Raw genomic sequence first — 25,278 nt, 5'->3', positions numbered from 1 at the left:
ACTGCCTGACGGGCTAATTTGATTTATGTAGTTTTGGTTCCTATCAAGCTCATTCATCTGTGATTTTTTTATTTGGTCTATTTACTCATTGACAACAGGTAGTGTGGCCGAGCGGTCTAAGGTGCTGGATTAAGGCTCCAGTCTCTCAGGAGGCGTGGGTTCAAATCCCACCACTGCCATTATATATATAAGAATCAATTGATATTTGGAAACCACACCCAACCTGAAGACATTAAAAAAAAAACTCAGTCTTGAGTTGGGTGTCACTCAACTTGAAGATCAGTGTGCTTTGGGATGAGTTGCCAAATGTTGGAGAATTTGGGCTCTTGACTTCTTGTCACTGCCAGACGGGCTAATTTGATTTATGTAGTTTTGGTTCCTATCAAGCTCATTCATCTGTGATTTTTTTATTTGGTCTATTTACTCATTGACAACAGGTAGTGTGGCCGAGCGGTCTAAGGTGCTGGATTAAGGCTCCAGTCTCTCAGGAGGCGTGGGTTCAAATCCCACCACTGCCATTATATATACAAGAATCAAGTGATATTTGGAAAACACACCCAACCTGAAGACAGTCTACAAAAACTTCAGTCTTGACTTGGGTGTGACTCAAATTGAAGATCAGTGTGCTTTGGGATGAGTTGCCAAATGTTGGAGAATTTGGGCTCTTGACTTCTTGTCACTGCCTGACGGGCTAATTTCATTTATGTAGTTTTGGTTCCTATCAAGCTCATTCTTCTGTGATTTTTTTATTAGGTCTATTTACTCATTGACAACAGGTAGTGTGGCCGAGCGGTCTAAGGCGCTGGATTAAGGCTCCAGTCTCTCAGGAGGCGTGGGTTCAAAGCCCACCACTGCCATTATATATACAAGAATCAAGTTATATTTGGAAACCACACCCAACCTGAAGACATTTAAAAAAAAAACTCAGTCTTGAGTTGGGTGTGACTCAACTTGAAGATCAGTGTGCTTTGGGATGAGTTGCCAAATGTTGGAGAATTTGGGCTCTTGACTTCTTGTCACTGCCTGACGGGCTAATTTGATTTATGTAGTTTTGGTTCCTATCAAGCTCATTCATCTGTGATTTTTTTATTAGGTCTATTTACTCATTGACAACAGGTAGTGTGGCCGAGCGGTCTAAGGTGCTGGATTAAGGCTCCAGTCTCTCAGGAGGCGTGGGTTCAAATCCCACCATTGCCATTATATATATAAGAATCAATTGATATTTGGAAACCACACCCAACCTGAAGACATTAAAAAAAAAACTCAGTCTTGAGTTGGGTGTCACTCAACTTGAAGATCAGTGTGCTTTGGGATGAGTTGCCAAATGTTGGAGAATTTGGGCTCTTGACTTCTTGTCACTGCCTGACGGGTTAATTTCATTTATGTAGTTTTGGTTCCTATCAAGCTCATTCTTCTGTGATTTTTTTATTAGGTCTATTTACTCATTGACAACAGGTAGTGTGGCCGAGCGGTCTAAGGCGCTGGATTAAGGCTCCAGTCTCTCAGGAGGCGTGGGTTCAAATCCCACCACTGCCATTATATATACAAGAATCAAGTTATATTTGGAAACCACACCCAACCTGAAGACATTTAAAAAAAAAACTCAGTCTTGAGTTGGGTGTTCCTCAACTTGAAGATCAGTGTGCTTTGGGATGAGTTGCCAAATGTTGGAGAATTTGGGCTCTTGACTTCTTGTCACTGCCTGGCGGGCTAATTTGATTTATGTAGTTTTGGTTGCTATCAAGCTCATTCTTCTGTAATTTTTTGATTAGGTCTATTTTTTTTTTTATAAATATGTTTATTGATTTTCAGTTTACAAAAAATCACATAGGACGAAGACATAGAGCCAAAAGCAATACATATATACACAGGACAACTACTTTACATTAAAGAAAAGTAGCAACACTAAATTAAATTGGTACATACCACAAGGGCACTCTAATACATCTGCAATCATCGAGTTTTCCAGCAATAGGACCGTATTTCTACAGAGGATATCACAGTCATTTACATTTTACCATATTGTAGCACATTATAGAATTATCGCATTATCCTGCCCCAGATTCGTTCATAAATTGAGATAGGTCGTTGTTCTTGGTGTACTCTATAAAACATCCCCAGACCTTCTGGAACAGTTTTTGTTTGTCTTTAAGAATGTAAGTGATTTTTTCTAAAGGCAGACATAAAGAAAGTTCCCTAAACCACTGTGCAATACTAGGTTTGCCCAGCTTTTTCCATGTTAAGGCAATCACTCTTTTTGCTTGGAGTAAACATATATCTAAAAAAACTTGTTTATAACGTTGTATGTTATGTCCATCCGGATATAGGCCAAGTAGGAACATTTTTGGTTCCAGCTTTAAGCTGATCGCCAAAATATTCTGTACTGTTACCCTAACCTCTTCCCATAATTCCTTTATTCTTGGACACAACCATATACAATGAAACAGTGTGCCTTTTCCTTCCCCACATCTGGTGCACGTGTTTATTCAATTTTTCTGGTGTAATGTACACTCTCATTCGCCACTTGTATTGCAGAAGCTTTAGACGCGTATTACCCGTCTGTGTTTGGGCCACCTTACAAGCTGTGCTCCACTGTTCCAATGTTAGATTTTCCTGTAAGTCATTTTTCCAAGCATTGAGTCTAGAGTTCGAGGATTCTGAGGAGAACGCCAGCAGGAGATCATAGAATTCAGATATGATGCCCTTCCCAAAGGGGTTTTTAATTAAAACGTTCTCCAATATGGACAGAGGAGGGGCCAGCATGAGTCGGTCCTGGTTCGCTCCTACAAAGCTCCTGAGTTGCAAGTATTTAAAAATATGTTTACGAGGAATTTCGTGTTTACTGACAAGTTCCTCAAATGATAAAAACTTCTCATTATCACTTCCAAACATGTCTTTTAACTGTCCCACCCCCTTTTCCGCCCATAGTCTAAAACCTCCATCGGCATTCCCTGGCACAAAGAGAGTATTTCCCCATATTGGGCTGAACCCGGAGAGAGAAGAGGGTTCGTTCATATATTTTTTAACCTCCTGCCAAACATCAATCATATTTTTAACTATAGGGTTAGTTGTAGTTTTTTTAAGGTTTTTAGGGTTGTCAGAGTATAAAAAAGTAGGAAGTGGGAGCTTTAAGGAGCAAGACTCAACATCCCTCCATGCCGGAGGCCTCTCCTCTGTGTAGTAAAACATCAATGTCCTCAGCTGAGCTGCCCAGTAGTACCACAACATGTTAGGGAACTGTAATCCTCCTCTATCATAAGGCAAGTACAAAAGAGATAAAGGGAGCCTGGGGCGTCTGTTATTCCATATAAAATTACTAAACATTTTCTTCATTCTCGGAAAAAAATCTGGTGAGGGTGGCAGGGGGATGTTTTGAAATAAATATAAAAGCTTGGGGAGAGCATTCATCTTGAGTATATTAATTCTACCCATTAGAGAGATCGGAAGGTTTGACCATCTATCAACTGATTTGGAAATAGACTCTATAATCGGATTATAGTTAGAGTTCACAATATCTTCCAATTTGGGGACAATCTAAATACCCAAGTAAGTGAAAGTATTTACTGTTCTAAAATGACCAGCATGTTTGGGTGGGTTAGACCTTTCCTCCGAGTTAAGGAGCATGATGGAGGATTTTGAATTATTTACTTTGTAACCCGATATTTGGCTGAACCCTTTAATCAGATCCATAAGAGCCGGTATAGAGTTCTCCAGATTTCTAAGGAAGAGAATCACGTCATCAGCGTAAAGAGATATTCGATGGTCAAACCCTCTCACATGTATGCCTGAAATCATTGTGTGCTCTCTCACAGCAATAGCAAATGGTTCAATTGCGATTAAGAAAAGAAGGGGGGATAGAGGACAACCTTGTCTACAGCCCCTACCGATCCTTATCGGCTTTGATATGATATTATTTGTAATTATTTCTGCATACGGGTCGTTGTATAAAAGTTTTACTCAATTACAAAACTTCTCCCCAAAGCCAAATCGGACAAGAAGTTCAAACAAATAGGACCATTCCACCCTGTCAAAAGCTTTCTCAGCGTCTAATGCCAAGAGAGCTGTATCCGGCGCCCCCCTTTGGTCATGTAGAATGTTCAAAACCCGTCTCACATTGTGAAATCCCTGACGGCCAACCATGAACCCATTTTGATCCTCTTTTATAATTTCAGGCAGCAGGCCTTCCAGTCTCCTTGCCAAGATCTTACAAAGTATCTTCCAGTCTGAGTTTAGGAGGCTTATAGGGCGCATATTTTCGCACTTGTCATTTGATTTCCCAGGTTTTGGCAGAAGTGTGATCAGCGCCCCTCTCAAGGTGGGAGGAAGTATTCCATTTTGAATAGATTCAATAAACATTTCCAAAAGGGGTGCCTTTAATTTCGCTTCAAATTTTTTATAGATATCGATGGGCAGGCCATCCGGTCCTGCTGCTTTCCCCGATTTCATGCTCTTCACTGCCTCGGAAATCTCCTCCAAAGACACTACATTCTCTAATTTCAAACTTTCCTCATCCGATAATTTGGGAATCGTGAGGCTATCTAAGAATGGACTCTGGAGCATTGTCCCCTCGTCTATTTCAGAGCTGTATAATCTTTCATAATAATCCCTGAAAGCTCCAATTATTGCCACAGGGTCTGCAACGGTCTCCCCCTTGTCATTATTCAGCACAGTGATAGTCCTTTCAATTTGAAGTTGTTTTATACGCCATGCCAGGATTTTACCTGACTTTTCCCCTTGATCGAAGATGGATTGTTTAAGCTTCAGTAAGTTAGCTGTTGCTTTAGAGGCTGACATTTCATTATATTGTGCTCTTAATAGTAACAGTTATTGGTGTAATTTAGGACAGGAATTTCTAAAATAGGTGTTTTCCATGGCTTTAATTTTGGACTCTAATAATAGTATTTTTTGTTTGGCTTTTTTAGATTTGGAGCTCGTAAAGTTAATAATCTGACCCCTAATATAAGCCTTAAACGCTTCCCACCTAGTACTTGCAGAAGTTTCAGAGGTGTTAAGCGTAAAGTATAGATCAATTTGTTTTCCCAGAAATGCTATTAGGTCTGAGTCCTGTAACCATTTGTGCTGGAATTTCCATTTGGGGGGATCCCTCAACAGCCCTGGGTCTACATACACAATACTATTCGGGGCATGATCCGAAATCAGAATGCTGTCATACATACAATCTTTAACTTTGCATACCAAACTTGCAGAAACTAAAAAGTAATCAATTCGGGAATATGTTTTATGCGTATTAGAAAAACAGGAATACATTGACAATCCAGGGTATCTGTCCCTCCATATGTCCCTCAAATGTAGCTCTTTAATGGACTGGTGAATAATTTTCCTACTTTTGTTATGAGTCTTGTCTATATGTGAAGCTCTATCCTTAACAGGGTCTAGAGTACAGTTAAAGTCTCCAGCTATAATGTATTGACCTTCGAGAGATGCCAAGATAAAGAACAAGTCATTGAAAAAATGTGTGTCGTCCTTATTTGGTGCATAAATATTAACCAGATTAAGACGTTCTGTGTACAGAGTACCCTGAATTATCAAATACCTTCCCATTTTATCTGCGAGGAGAAAGAAACACGTCTGTCTAGCGCGCCGCCATCTTGGGAGTCCCTTTTGATTAGGTCTATTTACTCATTGACAACAGGTTGTGTGGCCGAGCGGTCTAAGGTGCTGCATTTAGGCTCCAGTCTCTCAGGAGGCGTGGGTTCAAATCCCACCACTGCCATTATATATACAAGAATCAAGTGATATTTGGAAAACACACCCAACCTGAAGACAGTCTACAAAAACTTCAGTCTTGACTTGGGTGTGACTCAAATTGAAGATCAGTGTGCTTTGGGATGAGTTGCCAAATGTTGGAGAATTTGGGCTCTTGACTTCTTGTCACTGCCTGACGGGCTAATTTCATTTATGTAGTTTTGGTTCCTATCAAGCTCATTCTTCTGTGATTTTTTTATTAGGTCTATTTACTCATTGACAACAGGTAGTGTGGCCGAGCGGTCTAAGGCGCTGGATTAAGGCTCCAGTCTCTCAGGAGGCGTGGGTTCAAAGCCCACCACTGCCATTATATATACAAGAATCAAGTTATATTTGGAAACCACACCCAACCTGAAGACATTTAAAAAAAAAACTCAGTCTTGAGTTGGGTGTCACTCAACTTGAAGATCAGTGTGCTTTGGGATGAGTTGCCAAATGTTGGAGAATTTGGGCTCTTGACTTCTTGTCACTGCCAGACGGGCTAATTTGATTTATGTCATTTTGGTTGCTATCAAGCTCATTCTTCTGTGATTTTTTTATTAGGTGCATTTTCTCATTGAAAACAGGTAGTGTGGCCGAGCGGTCTAAGGCGCTGGATTAAGGCTCCAGTCTCTCAGGAGGCGTGGGTTCAAATCCCACCACTGCCATATAAGAATCAAGTGATATTTGGAAACCACACCCAACCTGAAGACATTTAAAAAAAAACTCAGTCTTGAGTTGGGTGTGACTCAACTTGAAGGTCAGTGTGCTTTGGGATGAGTTGCCAAATGTTGGAGAATTTGGACTCTTGACTTCTTGTCACTGCCTGACGGGCTAATTTGATTTATGTAGTTTTGGTTCCTATCAAGCTCATTCTTCTGTGATTTTTTTATTAGGTCTATTTACTCAATGACAACAGGTAGTGTGGCCGAGCGGTCTAAGGAGCTGGATTAAGGCTCCAGTCTCTCAGGAGGCGTGGGTTCAAATCCCACCACTGCCATTATATATATAAGAATCAAGTGATATTTGGAAACCACACCCAACCTGAAAACATTTAAAAAAAAACTCAGTCTTGAGTTGGGTGTTCCTCAACTTGAAGATCAGTGTGCTTTGGGATGAGTTGCCAAATGTTGGAGAATTTGGGCTCTTGACTTCTTGTCACTGCCTGGCGGGCTAATTTGATTTATGTAGTTTTGGTTGCTATCAAGCTCATTCTTCTGTGATTTTTTTATTAGGTCTATTTACTCATTGACAACAGGTAGTGTGGCCGAGCGGTCTAAGGCGCTGGATTTAGGCTCCAGTCTCTCAGGAGGCGTGGGTTCAAATCCCACCACTGCCTTTATATACACAAGAATCAAGTGATATTTGGAAAACACACCCAACCTGAAGACATTAAAAAAAAAACTCAGTCTTGAGTTGGGTGTCACTCAACTTGAAGATCAGTGTGCTTTGGGATGAGTTGCCAAATGTTGGAGAATTTGGGCTCTTGACTTCTTGTCACTGCCAGACGGGCTAATTTGATTTATGTAGTTTTGGTTGCTATCAAGCTCATTCTTCTGTGATTTTTTTATTAGGTCTATTTACTCATTGACAACAGGTAGTGTGGCCGAGCGGTCTAAGGTGCTGGATTAAGGCTCCAGTCTCTCAGGAGGCGTGGGTTCAAATCCCACCACTGCCATTATATATATAAGAATCAATTGATATTTGGAAACCACACCCAACCTGAAGACATTTAAAAAAAAAAACTCAGTCTTGAGTTGGGTGTGACTCAACTTGAAAATCAGTGTGCTTTGGGATGAGTTGCCAAATGTTGGAGAATTTGGGCTCTTGACTTCTTGTCACTGCCAGACGGGCTAATTTGATTTATGTAGTTTTGGTCTCTCAGGAGGCGTGGGTTCAAATCCCACCACTGCCATTATATATATAAGAATCAAGTGATATTTGGAAACCACACCCAACCTGAAGACATTTAAAAAAAAAACTCAGTCTTGAGTTGGGTGTGACTCAACTTGAAGATCAGTGTGCTTTGGGATGAGTTGCCAAATGTTGGAGAATTTGGGCTCTTGACTTCTTGTCACTGCCAGACGGGCTAATTTGATTTATGTAGTTTTGGTTGCTATCAAGCTCATTCTTCTGTGATTTTTTTATTAGGTCTATTTTCTCATTGAAAACAGGTAGTGTGGCCGAGCGGTCTAAGGCGCTGGATTAAGGCTCCAGTCTCTCAGGAGGCGTGGGTTCAAATCCCACCACTGCCATTTTACAAGAATCAAGTGATATTTGGAAACCAGACCCAACCTGAAGGCTAATTTGATGTATGTAATTTGTGTTGCTATCAAGCTCATTCTTCTTTAATTCTTTAATTAGGTGCATTCTTTGCTTGAAAACAGGTAGTGTGGCCGAGCGGTCTAAAGGCCGCTACACACCAACCTGAGACCAAAGAACGCTTACCGAAAGGCGTCCCGACCTTTACGTCCGCTATGTCGCCTGCGTCGGCTGCGCCGCCCGCAGTTGACGAGTGGCAATAACTTTCCTTACCAGCAGGCAGCGGTAGTGTGTATTCGTCATTCAATAGAGGCAACAACCGGAAGACAGACTATACACGAGAGAAGAAGAACAGGCTGCGTGATATATAAACAAACAACAAATAGCGTCTGGGTTCCATTTTCACTCTCTCTCGTCGATCGAAAACATGTAAACATAAAAAAGAAACTCTTGCGTCCAGGTGAGATGAAAATGAAAAAGATTAACTGTCTGTGTGTGCCTTCTTAATTGTTTGTTTTGGTCCCTCACTTCCGCTTCGCTTCTCGCTAGCTGAAGAGCCAATCAGAGTGATTTATTTGTCCCGACTTTCTCTGACCTCCCGAGGGAGGTGTGAAAATGTGCCGTAAAGCAACAACGGTGCGGGACACACCAACCTGAGTAGGGTGCCGCGAATGCCTGACTGCCTCTGACGGCTTCTGACTCCCAAAATTGGGTAGGTGTGTCAGGGCCTTCAGGCGCTGGATTAAGGCTTCAGTCTCTCAGGAGGCTTGGGTTCAAATCCCACCACAGCCATTATGTATACAATAATCAACCTGAAGACAGTCTAAAAAAACCTCAGTCTTGAGTTGAGTGTGACACTTGAAGGTCAGTTTGCTTTGGTATGAGTTGCCAATTGTTGGATAATTTATTTCCACCGAAGGGGCTCTCAGATTTATGTCACTGTGATTGTCATCAAGCTCACCCCACTGTACATTTTTAAATAGGTGCATTCTACCATAGAAAGAAGGTAGTGTGGCCGAGCTAAAACCTCAGTCTTGAGTTTGGTGGGGCTCAACTTGAGGGTCAGTTGGTTTTGCTGTAATGCTGTGTGTGCAATTGTTGGAGAAAATGGCTCCAGTCTCTCAGGAGGCGTGTGTTCAAATCCCGCCATTGCCTTTATGAAAATAAAATCGACGTGAATGCCATCCCCACCCATAAGTGAGGTGACCACCCGGACTGTTAGTGACCAATAAACAATTTCAGCACATGGATTAAGTTTGTGATTTTCAGTGATAATATTTCTGAGTTAGACTGTGCTTTGTACATTTCTCAGTGATTTGGAAGAGCATACTGTCCCTGCAATAAGAAGGTAATTTTCACCTCTTCTTGGTCTGAAAATGTGCCAGCAGTCCTTCTTATTCTCAAGCTTCTGGACTTAAGTATGATTTTAGATGTGATGTCGAGCAGCTGTCAGTAATCTGGCCCAAATCGAAAAACTTCAAGGACTCTCACGCAGTCAGGGTTCAGTGGAAAGCACCAGCTTGTGTTTTCAAGCCAGACATTTCTCAACATGTATATACTATAAGCAGGTGACATTTAAGCATTGTTTCATCTTTAATTTGAGTGTATCCTAAAGTAAATCCATTAAAAGACTTGCACCAAAGAGACCGAATGCAAAGTGTAACCTTTTGACACAACTCTAGAAGGTGCAGAGGCTTTTAAACCATTTTCAAAGACTACTTTTAGATTTTTACTTTGCTAAAGTCATTACATTTTCTTGCACTATTCAACTCTGCTGACTTGCTTTAACCTTCCTCGCCTTACCCATAACCATAATCAATGCTCTCTTACCCTCCTACTTAATGATGTCTTTGTTATAGCTCTCCTGTCCTCTTTACTTTGTTGGATAATGTTTATTATGCACATTTATCTTAGTTGTGCAGTACTTAATTTGTCTGTGTGACCCATGAAAACACATAATCACAGATCTGTTTTTAAGTGGTGGAGCATTGTTATATTTTATGTAGGTATTCAACTCATGCTTGAGCAAACTGCTGCCTTCAGAGATGATTTGTACTCTCTATAAATCCAGTAGCTATGAATAAAGCCATTACTTATATTTCAATGCGTACATTACGTGCTGAACTGTGTTGCAAGCTCCAATGAAAGGTTATCATTTAGTGATACCATGGGTTTTCCAGTAGAAAGGTAGTTTGACAGACAATAAACATAAATCATTGTTGGGGCTTATGCAGGTTAAAAGATGTATTGCACTAGAAGATAGAGCCGATATATTCTACAAACTCAGACGTGGAACATGGGTACATTTGGTTTAAGAAGATTAGAAAGGCAGATACAGTAGAAATATACAGCAACTGGAATCACTCTTGACAACTGTAGGAGTTTTCACAGCCAAATCCAACAGGATGGTCTTACAATTCACAGTTGATGTGTGGCACAGAGGAGTAAATCACACAAATACAACAATTCAACAATTCAGTGCAAAAGTAATTTACATCCATCTGGATCCTCCTTTGTCTTCTTTGTATATACACTATAGACCCATTATCTTGTCTGACATTTAGTCTGTCGACAGTATGTCGTAAATTATCTTTTTGATTTATACGACACCTTCTGCACGTTTGTCTGTCCTGGGAGAGAGATACTTCCTCTCTTGCTCTCCCAGAGGTTTCTTCCGGTATTTCTGTTACTCTGTTATCGAACCTTTTTGTTGTAAACCCCACCTTCTGTATTCAACTAGAGATTTGTTTCCGTGTCCTGGTTCCTGTTTTCCTGTGTCTGCAATTGTCCTGTCATTCTTCCTGTCTCAGAATCTAATTGGACAATTACATTTTCTGCGTAGATTACCTGCCCTGCCCTGTAAGTGTGGATTTTGATATTAAACTTCCTTATAAACTGGTACCTGATATCCATTGTGCTGCACTTGGGTCCTGACCAAGCGACAAACTCTGGGGAACAGCCGGGACGCCAATACGGAAGTGTCACACACTGCAGTTCATACATGGGCCGCTAGGGACTGGCTGCAGAAAGGAACAATTTCCATAGACCCCCATGTTAAAATGCCCAACTTTACAGCAGAAAAAAACATGTTTCTACCCATGGATGCAATAAATATTATTATCGATAGTTAGATTCCACCTTCATGATTATGAATCTGTGAGTGAATTGTTTTATAACACGACCCTTTTATTTATATTAGGTCTTAAATGTTTGCATAAATTAGGGCGTGGTCACTTTGATGGACACGTACATGCCTCACTGTCAGCTAACAGCAACTTGTCCACTCTGCTCGTCTACAACCATAGAGGCTACAACGTTATTTAGTCATAGTACTGTACTTGACCCTTTAGCTTTAGCCTTGTTCGTGGTGATTGTGCCTTTTAGGGAATATTGTTACAAATACCAGACAATTAAAATGTCGTGCTGTGCGCTTGAATGTACTAACAGAACTTCCAAGAAGTCTAAAATGATAATATTATACATGTAACCCCGTTCACAGGTGTTTGTGTGCTTGGTAGCTTATCTTGTTACTTATTACCTTTATGCATACATATACATTTTAGTTTATGATTCAGCCTTGGGTAAGAGTTTTATAGTCTATGGCTATGACGCCCATAATGCTAAAAGGGAGCAAATGTTAATGGGGGACACAATTATCCCAGTTGTGGCCACCGGAGCTACCGGAGCCGCAGGGGGCTAGCTAGCTCCAGCCGGCGTCCCGGAGCTAGCCCACTGCGGCTCCGTTAGGTCCGGGCGGTGGAGTCCGTCTTTTCTCAACGTGTGAATGACAAGTATTAAGAATAACAAAATATAGCTAATTCTCTTGCAGATTGTCTCATTTGATTATGAATGTAACGTGTATATAGGGGAACTACACTGTTAGCAGTAATTTGGTATGCATGTATTTCATGTTAGCTTAGCTTCTTAGCCTGAGCTAGCTCTGTTTACTTTCAGTTCGGAGGCAGCAGGTCCCGCCTCGGCTCTTTGCCCTTATTTGGAGCAGGCGGGATTAGACTCTGACGTCACAGTCGAGCCGTTAGTGGCCGACTCCGCCCACTAAGGGCTTCACGGCAACTCTGCAGAATCCTATGGGTGACGTCACGGACACTACATCCATTGACACAACCCTTTACAGTTGGACCCACTCTCAATCGATTTCAAATCCTTTTCAACCCATTATCTGATGAGCATTGTTGTAGACTAACTATCTGTTACCTGTTTGTCTCACACTGTTGTATAGTGTGAATATGTCAATGTGATTACACAATTAAAGGCCGTGAATCAAACAGTGTGCTCCAGTCTTTTATTTTCCCCTTGCTAGTTATCTGTCCTTGAGCTGTGAGGAAACATTTAACTGCTTGAAGATGCAACCTTGTTGAATAAATGTGATTTTCACACATTTGTTTCTTTTCACTGAGAAGTTATTTTCCGCTCAATGCATTCAGCAAGCTTATATCGATCTCCTTTATGCTCTGAAATGAGGGTTCAACACTTAATCTTGTATCACACATTTTTTCACAATATACAATTTATTACATTTGCTTCCTGTCCCTGTAAAAATTACCGCAGTCCCTCTCTTTACCACCGGCAAATGTTGTTATTGTGTGCGTCTCCCACTGTGACAGCAACATTCAGCCAAATAGTTTGGAATGATTCCCTTAAAGAGCCTGTGACAGCATCCCAACAACTGTTGTGCAATGAAATATTGGGCTACTAGTAATCTCGAACCGTCAGTTTAAAAAAGAAGGTGCGATACCGTTGCGATAAATATCAATAATTTCGAACATCTCGGGGAAATTCCTTCAACTCATTTTGAAGTTTTGGGGGAAGCCGGAAGTGACGTCAATGCGGGAACGCTTCACTGTGCGGCGAGAGAGCCAAACACGGACAAAGTGTGTTGTCATGCGTAGAAATTGTGAATTACTGAGTTTAGGCACGTTAATAACGTTTTAATGAAGTTGACTACAGTATATTCATATTTGTCAGTGCTTTGATGTCAATTCGGCAACATAAACATAAATGATCGTGGTGAAGATGATAATTACATTAGGATTAGAAATCGGTAGTGAGAGCTGCTGAATTTCCTCCCGTAGGATGTGATATAAAAACAAATCGATTATGTTTGTAGTTGTAAACTCAAGTGGATGAAACTACATTTATTAGTGCTTTCATGTCAATTCGGCGAACATATGATACATTAAATGATCGTGATGATGATTAAAAAGCGATTGTTTGAGCTGGTCTGCATTTCCTGATGAGAAAACAAACCGATGCTTTTTGTAGTTGTAGTACACCAACATGGATTAAACGTGTGGTTTTTTTACCACAATGTTGGGGAAATTAATGGATAAAATGCACGGATTATTATTATTATTCCCACTCCGATCGGGACACTAGGTCCACCGTTTCCCCGCAGCGAGGCTCCCCCCGTTGACAGTTTACGTGGGCAGGGTGCAGTGGCGGACTGGCCATCGGGACGAATCCCGATGGGCCGGTACCGAAGTGGGCCGGTCGGATAAGTCACTAGCACATCCATCCCCACTCCCAATTTACTAGCGGTACCGAAGTGGGCCGGTCGAGAGTCCCGGGCTGATTTGTAGTCCCAGTCCACCACTGGCTACATGACCGTATTATCGCCCATATTGACGCACCTCATTCCTAAACTTCTAACAGATACAACATAAACCGATCCTTCAGCCTCATATGAGCTCTCAGACACGTTCAAAATTAAACTGTCATCGCTGTCTGAGCTTGCTGCTGTGTGCGCCATCGTGCGTTGGCATGCAGAAGCTGGGATCCTGAACGGTGCAGCTGGAGCGCTGTGCCCGCAATGACGTCACACATAATTTGGCGGGACTGGAAGAATCCCCGAGAAGATCCAGAAAATGGTCAACATTGAAGGCAGATTAACGGTTATCAAAGTACAAATATCCAAAATCAGTTCAGTAACGATTTCAAGGGGACAATATTTACTCAAATTGATGGGTTTGGATGATGGGGGAAACTCGTGTCACAGGCTCTTTAAATCTTAAAGGAGGACACACAGTATCTCCATCCCCTCCCCGGGGTCTCTCCCTCTCATACACTTTGATGCTTTTAACACATAAATCCTCTGCCGCTTCTCCGTTCATCCCCAAGCTGTGTCAAGCAGCGCTCTGTTGCCATTTGAGTTCCTTCATTTCTTTGTGGCAGTCTCCCAACATTGGCACTGGGAGACTGTGGGCCTGGTGTGAGTTTGTTAATTGCGACGCTTTATGACTTGTTAATGTGTTGGGAGGCTGAGCGGCTTGGAGTGGTTTCTTAATGGGAGCTAATCAAAGCGGTGGGAAGCAGGGAGCAGGAGGGAGGAAATAGACAGATAACAGGAACAAGACGGAGAGGGAGCTGCATGCTTCCACTGCTCAGTTTGCAGTTTATTAGGTGGTTAAAACGAATGCAGACTAATGCAACAGTCCTGCAATAAAGCCCTACATTCATGAATTGTATACTCCATTTGTTTTTAAGAGGTGTTGATTAAACTGTGTGCTCGTTTTGCAGGCTGCAGTTTGTGGTGCATTATACTGAAAGGTGTTTTTATTGTGTCCATCTGATTTATATCAATGAAGATGGGCTGCGTTACAGAAATGCCCTCCTGCATGAAGACACAAACAAATCACGCTATAAAGGACGAAGCATAATCGTTTTCAACCTCATTCATATAAATACTTGGGTGTAATAAAAGACCAGCTGTACTATCATGGAAAGGCCACATTGAATATATCCGCAAAAAAACAATACAAAATAATTGATTTTCTCCACCGGATTAGGTCTTTTCAGCGCCATATAGACTGAGAGTTACGACATCTCCGTTCACTCCAATGGACCACTTTTTTACAGCAATGGCGGATCGTGGAGCCTCTCAATCGTTCCCTGGAAGTTAGCGCCAAGGCTAGCAGAGCTGTGGAGTTGCAGCATAATACACCGTTCATGACGGACTTTTAAAGGTAAGAAGAAGTTTAAAGATTTATATTGCGGATATTATCAGTACATCTGATTCAAATTAACATGTGTATTAAAGGATGTCAGTGGATTATCCCTAAATTAGTAGATTTAGGGAATGTTTACAGATAACAGATTAAGCTAGCATACCGAAGCAAGTTAGCAACACACGTTGAACAGCCTTTTAATTGTAAATTCCGTTCTCTTAATGTCATTTCGTTCAACGTTGTTGAATTAGAGAAGAGGGGCTTCTAAACGGGATTGTATGCGGGGGTGGAGGGAGTTAAATATTAGATAAATATAACTTTGGTGCGTGTAAGAGTGAGTGTTTTTAGCAGAGCCATATTTTGTCCTGTCTGTATAATGTTGCAGCTCAGCTGATTTTGGATTGATGGCAAAGGGAGAGGGACTTAAGTGAGAGTGAAAACACAAGGTAAGTTTAATACTAATGTTTTATATAAGTAAGCATACTAAACATGTATTATATCACTGTATTATATAAGTAATCTTGTTAGTAACCTACTGTATGGCAGGTGGAGGGGCAGTGATGTTACAGGTGGAGGAGCAAGACTGCAAACTCACAAGACAGAGAAATCAAAGTTTGTTCTCCAGAGAAGAGGTTGATTTCACTTCAATTTTTTATTTCATATTTTCTAAAGATGTGGAAATGGCAACAAAAAAAAAACTTGAGAGCTGTAACCAAGACAACTGTAACAACATGAGTAGAGAGCCACCAAGGTTTTTCAAGTCCCTCTCTTACTCCATGTTGCCAACCCAAACTTCCAGATACATGACAGGGCACCTTGCTTGTTTTTGTTGTTTGCGCTCCTCTGGCGAGAGACAGCAAGCGCATTTCGTGGCATCTGCAGGCAGTGGCAAGTCCTTCCGGCATATGCCACAGAGGCCGCTACTCTGTGGTAGCTGTGGCAAGTCCTTCCGGCATATGCCACAGATGCCACAACTTGCCGAGGCATCTGCTGCTGCTCAACGGGAGTTGCCACAAGATGCCAGAGTAAGAGAAGGTTTACTGTAGCTGCCACTCATTTTCATCATTTCTATTAAATTTTACTTGAAGCATGGTTTGCTAAAATAAACAAACGTGCTATATTTATGATGAAATATTGGCGAGTGAGGGTTGCAACGCCCTTGGCAATTGTCGCTTCTTAAGGGGAGTTTCCACTGCTTGCTACGATAAACCAGGTATATGACTAGTAAAGACAAATAATTAACAAATACATATCTGTATGGACACAGCAACTTGTACACTGGTGTTATTAGTAGTGCTGTAGCGACGCGTCGACGACGTCGACTTCAAAATATCGTCGACGACATATTTCGCAATCGCACTTCAAACACAATGGAGACTGAAACGGCTACCACCTCCTCTTCACAGGATTGCGCACGAAGCCCTCAAACGAAAACATCTCGCCCTAGGTCTTCAAAAGCATGGGAATATTTTAAAGTTAGTCCAAAACGCAAAGATATTGTCATTTGCAGTCTTTGCCAAATGGAGTTGGCATATCACATAAGCTAGCTGGACGCTACGGAGCCCAGCTATCCGCCCTCTGAAGCTTTTAGTGCCGACAGGGGGAGAAGAATATCCCGCTAACGCTGTGTGTGTGTGTTTCACATTAGCGGGACACTATGGAGCTCAGGTATCCACCATCTGAAGCTTTTAGGGCCGACAGGGGAGAGGAGAATACAACGATGTGTGTATTTATCGCTAAGCTAGCTGGACGCTACGGTTCAGGTATCCGTCCTCTTTATTGCGGACAGGTTGAGGAGGATGTCCCGCTCCTGTGTGTGTGTGTGTGTGTGTGTGTGTGTGTGTGTGTGTGTGTGTGTGTGTGTGCGTGTGTGTGTGTGTGTGTGTGGTGTGTGTGTGTGTGTGTGTGTGTGTGTGTGTGTGTGTGCGTGCGTGCGTGCGTGCGTGCGTGTGTGTGGGTGTGTGTGTGTGTGTGTGTGTGTGTGTGTGTGTGTGTGTGTGTGTGTGTGTGTGTGTGTGTGTGTGTCGGAGCTCAGGCTCTGATTACAGTAGCTACACTGTAGGAAACAGTTCTGAACTGTTTCCGCCAGTTCTTTAAGTTCGTCGTTCGCGAACAGCTTCTCTTTAGCGGCGACTCAAACAAACGAATCGTTTTGTGGGAGGAATCAGTTCATCTCGTTCACTTCAAAGATTCGTTCAAAAAGAACGAATCGTTCGCGAACGACCCATCACTAGTTGTCGTAACTCTTCTATTATATGGCTCTGGGTCTTTTGGGGTGATGGTATATTGTACATATAGGCTACCATCATGGTATATATTGTACGAAGAGGAATAGGGCCACATATGAATTTATTTTCAAGATCTGACCAATAGTGTTGTGTTTATTATAAATCTGAGACAAAAGTCAGAACTCAGAATTCTGACTTTTTTCAGAATGTGTGGCCCTGACCCGTCCACACAGCGGCGTGCGTTGACGCTTGGAGGTGGGCGTATCTGAAGCTTGGGGATTTTTTGCGAGCAACGCGACCAACAACCAATCACATGAATCTCCCGCCCCCGACATACAGTCGGCGTCGCGTCACAGTTGGGGGCGGGACATTTCGAGGGGGAAAACAATCCTTTCCCCCTCGCCCGGAGCACTGTAAGCGAGCGGATTTTAAATGTTAAACAAACATATCATACATTGATTCATTGCAGCCCATTGACAGGGATAGATACCTTAAAATGTTTTATTTAATAGGATCGGATTCTTGTCCATATCTTATTAAAGAGTGGACGAATGATCCGACTGAATGGCCTGAAGTTTCATTCCCTGATATCTTCTGATACCTGGTTGAATCACCCGGTAAGCGGCAAAATCACGTTAACTGATTAATTAAACCTCACATAATTGATATGTCTGACAAGGAAATTAGCACGTTTTAGTGCATTTGTTCATCACACAATGGTTGTTATTGCACAATAGCCATCATGAGCTGCATATACATATTGGTTATTGATGACTCGGTACGTTATATCACGCAGGGATTTACACACACAGCAGCCTAAAGAACTATAACTGCCTGATATTCAGAGTACAAAGAGATGAGGACTTCATCAGTGGTGCCATTAATGTGATGCAAACATTTTGGTCACAACACATACTACACAAACTTCGAGAGCTGAAAGATGCACAAGTAGGTGGTTGCATTTCCTATCAGTGTAAAAATGGCAACAAATAAGTCACTGTGACAGAGTTACATATTTATTTATACCAATTCATTTTGAAGCATATTATAGCTATTTCATTCAGTATCAACATAGACTACTAGACTATATGTACAAAATCACATATCACAAAGCCTATACATTTATTTACAACATGAAAACATACATAGGCTACAAATAGAATGAATAATGGGCTGTACAATATTGGAGGAAACTGATGTTGCTATGTAATTCATCTCCGTAACATCGCTGTGATATGAAAAAAAACACAGAATTTAATACTAGTTCGGGGCAGTTTTTATTTACAACCCAGGCCTGCATGGTTTGAAATATACTGTATTGTATGGCCCTGATTTACTTTAGTAAAATAAGCAAATTGTGTTTGTCTATACTTGTGACTTTGATACTAATCAGATAATAATTGTTGATATTGTGATGTTGATCAAATTGTTCTTGTGTTCTTTTCAAAGGGGGTGTACTCATTTATGATAAGCACTGTATATGTTTCTGCTAAGTAGGCAGAACACAGTCCAGTCGAAAGCAGCACAGGGAGCGACCCATCAGGCAACACAAGTGGCAGCAGAACACCAGGCATCAGAGGCAGAGCGTCAGGCACCAGAGGCAGGGTGACAGGGTGTGCAGCAGCAGAGCAGCACTGAGATAAGTTCAGGGACCTGTGGAAAGACAAACAACAGGTGGTTTTGATTAGAAAGATCCATTATGTCTCAACTGAAACCTGCTAAATGGCACAATTGGAACAATAATGACTTATTTTTTGTATAAAAAAGTTGCATAAAATATTGTTCTCTGATGCTCATTATTAAATTACTGCACATTGATTTTGTTCTTACTCTCAGATTCTGTAACGGTTGTACATGACACTGCCAGACAAGTTCATTAGTGCTACACAGACATGCACAATCCTATCCATCATGGCCTCTTCTCTCTTCTGTCTTTCATCCTGCAGTCTCTTCACCAGGCGCAGAGGAAGTGGGCCATCCAGAATGTGGTCCCGGCTCTTCAGGGCCCCAATGACTCTCTGCAGACCACATGTCACATGTTTTTAAAATGCTGTTTATCTTCATTGTTATGTTCGAGTTTCACAGGAGTAGCACAGTTGACCGTTATATCATATCGTCAGTGCATTGTGTCCTAGAATTAGTGTTTATTTTTCATGTTAAAGTGAAGAAAGATCCCTGTTAACTTCTTGTTATCCTGTTCTCTTGATATTGCACTAAATGTGAACAACAGTTCAATGTATTTAAATATAGAATAACATGTTTTTAAGATAAAATGTTATCCTAAGACACCCTACAAAGTAGGGATTACACATGTACTCGTTGATCTGATTAATTGAATAACGTCTCAGCACTTGTTAACCCGGATCTGTTACAGTAATTCATCTAGTTAGGGAAATGTGAACCACGTCAGCGGCAAACAGCAACAGTGATTTGATGATGCAGTACACTCTGAATACCAAAAACATTAAAATGTACATACTGTATGCATCTGACTGCTGACTCTATACTTACCAATGTGAATTCTGATGTTCGAAGTCACACGAGAATTTGCAACATCTTCGGCTGACAGTTGTTTTCGGCCCCTCGTGAAAGACGGTGTGATGAGCTGTGCACCCAGAACAGCAAAGTCATCCTTCAAAGCCCCTGTCGGCTAAAATCTGAAATAAACATAACAAATACTTAAAAACACTACTTTACTTCAACAGCAACTCAAAAATGGTAACTATGGGTAAATAATAAATTCACAAATAAGAGTTAAATTAGAAAAAAAAAACAGTTCAATTGTTACCTGATCTCCTGCATGGTGGAACTTCTGAGATAAGAAGTCTGAGTTCCTTACAATATGCACATCTGGAGCCCTCCCTCCCCAGCCTTTGGAGAGATATGTGATTGAGCCAGATGGGTGACATGCAATGAAATACTTCACTGTTGTCCAGTTTTTGTATTTTGAGTAGGTGACATTTTGGCGTACATCAAATCCAACCATCGGGAGAACACATCCAGGAAAGTGCTATGTGCCAGGTCAAATATTCCACACATCATATCGGTTGAGGGGTTCTGCCGCAGTTTCACCAGAGTAATAAAGAGCTGGTCTTGTGTTGACATCTTGGATGTTTTCTGTGACTTAACAAACTGTACCAGGTACTGATGAAGAGTGTCAAATACTGTCCATGACAGGCCTGTCATGACTTTACATTTAGTGTCATTTTCTCTCACAGTGTTTACCGAAATGTTCAACGTCTCCAATTCTCTGATGGCTTCAGCTCGCTCCTTCATGGCCTCATCTCTTTCTCTTCTTAAATTATACAATTCTTCATAAAGTTGTTTTCTCTCTAACTCCTGAAGAGGAATGGGAGCTTCTGATGTTGAGGATTCTGGTGCCGGGGCTTCTGGTGCTGGGCCCTCTGATGTTGGGGATTCTGGTTGGGCAGACTGAACACCCTCACGCTTCCTCCTTCTCTCCAGCCTCTGAAGTACTGACCTGGGAGACTTTGTCTTTTTATGTGGGAACAGCGAGGGTGTGTAGTCTGGGTGGGCTTTGTCCTCGTATTTTAAGCCTAGTTTAAGACAGTTCACAAACAAAATGAGAAGGGGGTGAAATACATTTTAACTGCAGAAAGCTCGGAAGCTACCACCAGTGTTGTTAGCATAGCTGTGTTTTTGTATACTCAAGTAAGGTAGCCTGCATAACGTAGTAGTTAGTTAACTTCTCTTAAAACTAGTAATTGAACATTCATGTTAACTACGAAACAATTAACACTGTTATTGTGTGAATAACGTTGTCATACCTGTAATGAAGTGCTGACTACAGACGTACACATGTTTGGATTTTGGATCCCACAGGTGGCCAAACTCATCCTCCCGACGGATCGCTTGAATCAATCAATCAATCAATGTTTATTTATATAGCCCAATATCACAAATGTTACATTTGTCTCAGTGGTCTTCACAGTTTATACAGAATATCAGTATGACAATACGACACCCTCTGTCCTTAGACCCTCACATCGTACAAGGAAAAACTTCCAAAGAAAACCCAGTTTAAAGGGAAAAATGGGAGAAACCTCAGGGAGAGCCACAGAGGAGGGATCCCTCTCCCAGGACGGACAGACGTGCAATAGATGCCGTGTGTAAATTGAAAAGATAATACATTTGCAACATAGGTAGTCCAAATGTTTGGAAATGCATGTGTGTATAATAGGAAGATGAATCCACGAGGATATCCATCCAGGACCACAGCCACCGGGTTCTTCTCCTGGGCTCTGTGCTCCCGTTGGGCAAAATATTAAATTTTAGATTTGGATTTTTAAGCTTGTTAGTTGTACAAAAGGGCACACAGCAGCTCCTGGGCATTGTGGAAGCCGGTTTGTTTTCCCCCTCAGCGCGAACCGGATGTGACGTTTTATGGGCGTTCCCTCGCTTGCCGACTGTATCTATGGCAATGTTAAAACGAAGTAAACTGGATATAAAATCCCCAAACAACCCTAACCTACCAGTTTCACCCACTGTCTCTGCCTCCTCCCTCCATGCCTCGCTCCTCCGGTTTGTATCCCAGTAGATGAACAGAGACTGATCATTCAGCACCGGGTGATTCACTACCGCTATAATGAATTTTCCCTCCATTTTTTGGAATATGAGGAAATGACCTGCGTAGTCTCTCCCAGCATACACGCAGTTTGATTGGCTTGCGCTTGTACTGGTAAATTTGCATACACGGGATTTCATTGGCTGACGCTTCTGCCGAGGCGCCAAAAGTTGAACATTGTTCAACTTTTGAAGCGAGCAACGCCAGCAAGCAACGCTCTACGTCGCTTCCCAAAATGCAGTTCGGCTAAAAGTGACGTCACCCCATTCAAAGTGAATGGGCATCAAATCATATGCCAGTACAAGCTCTAGCCAATCAAACCGCTGCTTGTGTGTCAGGGGCTTGAGATTCATGTGATTGGTTATTGGTCGAGCTTCAGACACGCCCAGCTCCAAGCTTTTTTTGAAGCTGTAGTGTGGACGGGCCGTAATTCTCTTACGTACAATTGCAATACGACATGGTGCAAGTGTTTTCTCCACCTTTTTAATAGTCAAAACTGCTCTACCAATTGTAAATCTGCTCAGAGATTGTTATTTAACCTTTTAAGAAACTTTATGAACAGCGGATTTGAATTGTTACCATTAAATCAGACATAACATTATATGTCACTTGTTAGATGCTTTTATCCAAAGTGTCTTACACTCAATACTGTGAGCAATCCCACAGGAGCAATTGTGGGTGAAGTGTCTTGCCCAAGGACACAACCATGCTGACTGCAGTGGGATTCGAACCTGTGACCCCTGATCAGAACACCAAAGCACAACACACTGCACCACACGCCACCCTGTGACATAAATGGTCCCCAGTTTAATAAGGTGAGACAGAAGCACTCTTTCGTGCAACCTACAATTTAATACAGACTACAGTAGAGGGTCTTGAACAAATTGCCCTCAGTGATTGTAATGATATGTTAATATATGTTCTCTTGCTTCTAAAACATTTGTACTTGTTCACATCGCAGATGGAGCTGCTTTAATGCAAGAACAAATGTCTTTATAAATATTTATATTGTGTTGTATCGTTATTTTCCAATGATTTCCTCTTTTGTTTTGTGAATAGATGAGCTACCCATACTGAAACCTATCCTCTTCATGCTGACAAAACATGTGCCTTGTTTCCCTTCTGGATGAAGATTTAGCACTTCACATTAGCTCTAACAACAGTTTGAAATATGAATGCATGATCGCCCTGCAGGGGAAATAATAAACACGCTGTTCTTCCTCTTTCCTCAGCCAACACTAGATGTCCCTCTGAGCATTTGATAAAACCGAGACAGCTCCAGCTCTGGGCGTTTCACTCACAAAAGCATCATTTAGATAATAAACATGGATTTTATCAAGCCTTCAAGAGAGGATGTAAATGAAACGATACACAGAGAAGGAAGCGTCCAGACATTGCCAAAGGGAACTAAAATATCCGGCTAAATGCAGGAGTGCAAGAGTACATCTTGTAGAGAAAGTATGAGCTCTGAAAACAAAACCCTGTGTATTGTGGGTCAGCTGATCCAGACAGAGGATTACACCGTGAAGCTTGAGGGGTGTAATGTCTCAGATCTCACATCAGCTCGCCCTAAAGTGGATTATGAAGCTGATATTGGTGTCAGGCGTTTACTGCTAGGCGAGAGATGGGAAAAGAAAAAAAAGGTGGCCGGGGTAATCTGCTGGTAGACAGAGGAAGAGACGTCGATTGGCTGATGTGGGATAAACGTACAGCTCGCCTGGAGTTAGACTTAAGATCAGCGTGGTGAAGCAAAAACTGTGATAGTGTGATACTGTAGAGGCTGCTGTGAGGAAGAAAGGTTTTCACAGGAGGGTGAAGCTGTGATTACAGAGGGATTGCAGGTTAAATCCCAGGGAATCACAGGCATCTGTGCAGGTGGTTTATTGAGGTTTTACTTTCATGGGTGTGAGGAAACAATCAAGATGGGGTTGGGGGAAAAATCAAGAGCGGGATTGACACATCTGTGCAGGGACTTTGGGCTGGAAGGAGGAAAGAGAGTGTGCTGTAAAGGTGCCAGATGACATTCCCTTTTGACTTCATGGTAGTTAATTAAGTCCAAAAGCATTAACATCACATCCTCTGAATGTCCACATCGCTCCATCTTCTATAAAGTGCTCATATTAATTCATGTTATTTATAAAAGTGTCTAAATGGTCTATCGTGTCTTTATTTAATAACAGCTCAAAAGTGTATTCAATGTTTATTCTCTCTATAGTATACATAAATATAATATACTATACTTTATCTTTTGTATACGTCATAATTGAATACTTATATTATACACACATATATCTCTCATTGTCTTAGTACTTGTATTGCAACGACAATAAAGTAACTAATGTAATCTGATTTAAATCTTACGACAAGATACGATATACTTTATTGTCCCTGTAAGGACATTTGTTCTGGACTCCGTCCTGCAGTTCCGCATACATGTACATATACAAACATAGTAGACATTGAATTGAATTGATTTATTTAAAACAAGGGACAGTGTACATTAATCAACATATTAAAAACATGTAAAAGTACTCGAATTAGCCAAAAGGCTAGTTTTCATCGATAGTCCCTTTGCCAGATGGTGATAGACATCCTAAAAGCAATAATAAAAATACCACAACATTGTTATACCATTGTACACATTTACAATAGATGACATCACTGAATACAGATAAAAGCAAGTCATGATAATAAATAAATAAAACATTTACAATACACACTCATACACACACCTACACCCACACATCAGTGCTGACACTGTTAAGAGACATACACATATCATCAGGCATACACCGTTTGAACAAACACAATACACAGACGCACATACTGACAATGGCGACCTATTGCACAACCCTCAGGGCCAACATTTAAAAAGTACATTTGATTACATTTGATTACATTTCATTTCATTTCATGTTAAGAGGCTTAATGCACATCGGTAGGAATGAGTGCTTATAGCGGTTCAGCCTGCTCTTGGGAACCCTGAATCTTCTTCCAGAAGGTAGGACCTGGAATTCTGGGTGGAGTATGTGGATGGGATCAGACACCATTTTGTTTGCCTGTCTGATAATGGACTGCTCGCATATGTTTTGGAGAGATGGGTGTTTTTTAACCCCCATAATTTTCATAGTCTGTACCAGGCGAGCGATCTGTGACTTCGACTGCACTGTCAAGTCACCAGGCAGTGATACCATACCTCAGGATGCTCTCCAACACTGCATGATAGAACAGTAACATGCACTTCTGGTCCACTCCGATTGAAATCTTCTGATGAACTTAGACACATTTCACCACCAAGTCTCATCAGTTCATTAGCATATTCCTCCCATCACTTGTTTTCATTTGCAACACTACATCGTGGTGGATGAGGCTACTTTAGTTTGAAATGACAAAGTGATGAAATAAATGCTTGCTTTATTTACAGTTTGCTCATAGATACACTTGAATGTGGAATTATGTTACACTTCAGTAAAGGAGGCATTGAGACGTTAAA

General features: G+C 41.5%; 1 long non-coding RNA gene and 11 other non-coding genes across 12 annotated transcripts; all 12 read left to right on the top strand.

Annotated features, from left to right (window-relative positions):
- The first annotated feature begins 97 nt into the window (after positions 1–97).
- trnal-aag (transfer RNA leucine (anticodon AAG)) lies at positions 98–179 on the top strand. The gene has a single exon. It is a non-coding gene; the product is annotated as a tRNA-Leu (tRNA).
- A 257-nt stretch (positions 180–436) lies between these two features.
- Positions 437–518, top strand: trnal-aag (transfer RNA leucine (anticodon AAG)). Its single transcript has one exon. It is a non-coding gene; the product is annotated as a tRNA-Leu (tRNA).
- A 257-nt stretch (positions 519–775) lies between these two features.
- Positions 776–857, top strand: trnal-aag (transfer RNA leucine (anticodon AAG)). Its single transcript has one exon. It is a non-coding gene; the product is annotated as a tRNA-Leu (tRNA).
- A 258-nt stretch (positions 858–1,115) lies between these two features.
- trnal-aag (transfer RNA leucine (anticodon AAG)) lies at positions 1,116–1,197 on the top strand. Its single transcript has one exon. It is a non-coding gene; the product is annotated as a tRNA-Leu (tRNA).
- A 257-nt stretch (positions 1,198–1,454) lies between these two features.
- trnal-aag (transfer RNA leucine (anticodon AAG)) lies at positions 1,455–1,536 on the top strand. The gene has a single exon. It is a non-coding gene; the product is annotated as a tRNA-Leu (tRNA).
- Positions 1,537–5,991: 4,455 nt separating this feature from the next.
- trnal-aag (transfer RNA leucine (anticodon AAG)) lies at positions 5,992–6,073 on the top strand. The gene has a single exon. It is a non-coding gene; the product is annotated as a tRNA-Leu (tRNA).
- Positions 6,074–6,331: 258 nt separating this feature from the next.
- trnal-aag (transfer RNA leucine (anticodon AAG)) lies at positions 6,332–6,413 on the top strand. Its single transcript has one exon. It is a non-coding gene; the product is annotated as a tRNA-Leu (tRNA).
- Positions 6,414–6,663: 250 nt separating this feature from the next.
- Positions 6,664–6,745, top strand: trnal-aag (transfer RNA leucine (anticodon AAG)). Its single transcript has one exon. It is a non-coding gene; the product is annotated as a tRNA-Leu (tRNA).
- Positions 6,746–7,002: 257 nt separating this feature from the next.
- On the top strand, positions 7,003–7,084 carry trnal-uag (transfer RNA leucine (anticodon UAG)). The gene has a single exon. It is a non-coding gene; the product is annotated as a tRNA-Leu (tRNA).
- Positions 7,085–7,341: 257 nt separating this feature from the next.
- Positions 7,342–7,423, top strand: trnal-aag (transfer RNA leucine (anticodon AAG)). The gene has a single exon. It is a non-coding gene; the product is annotated as a tRNA-Leu (tRNA).
- Positions 7,424–7,918: 495 nt separating this feature from the next.
- Positions 7,919–8,000, top strand: trnal-aag (transfer RNA leucine (anticodon AAG)). The gene has a single exon. It is a non-coding gene; the product is annotated as a tRNA-Leu (tRNA).
- A 6,927-nt stretch (positions 8,001–14,927) lies between these two features.
- LOC139434569 (uncharacterized) lies at positions 14,928–15,651 on the top strand. Its single transcript, XR_011643890.1, has 3 exons — positions 14,928–14,990; positions 15,358–15,418; positions 15,501–15,651. It is a non-coding gene; the product is annotated as an uncharacterized lncRNA (long non-coding RNA).
- Positions 15,652–25,278: the final 9,627 nt, after the last annotated feature.

Source organism: Pseudochaenichthys georgianus, chromosome 10 (genome assembly GCF_902827115.2).
Source record: "Pseudochaenichthys georgianus chromosome 10, fPseGeo1.2, whole genome shotgun sequence".
In the NCBI taxonomy this organism is placed as follows: domain Eukaryota; kingdom Metazoa; phylum Chordata; class Actinopteri; order Perciformes; family Channichthyidae; genus Pseudochaenichthys; species Pseudochaenichthys georgianus.
This window is presented reverse-complemented; position numbering and strand designations above follow the sequence as displayed.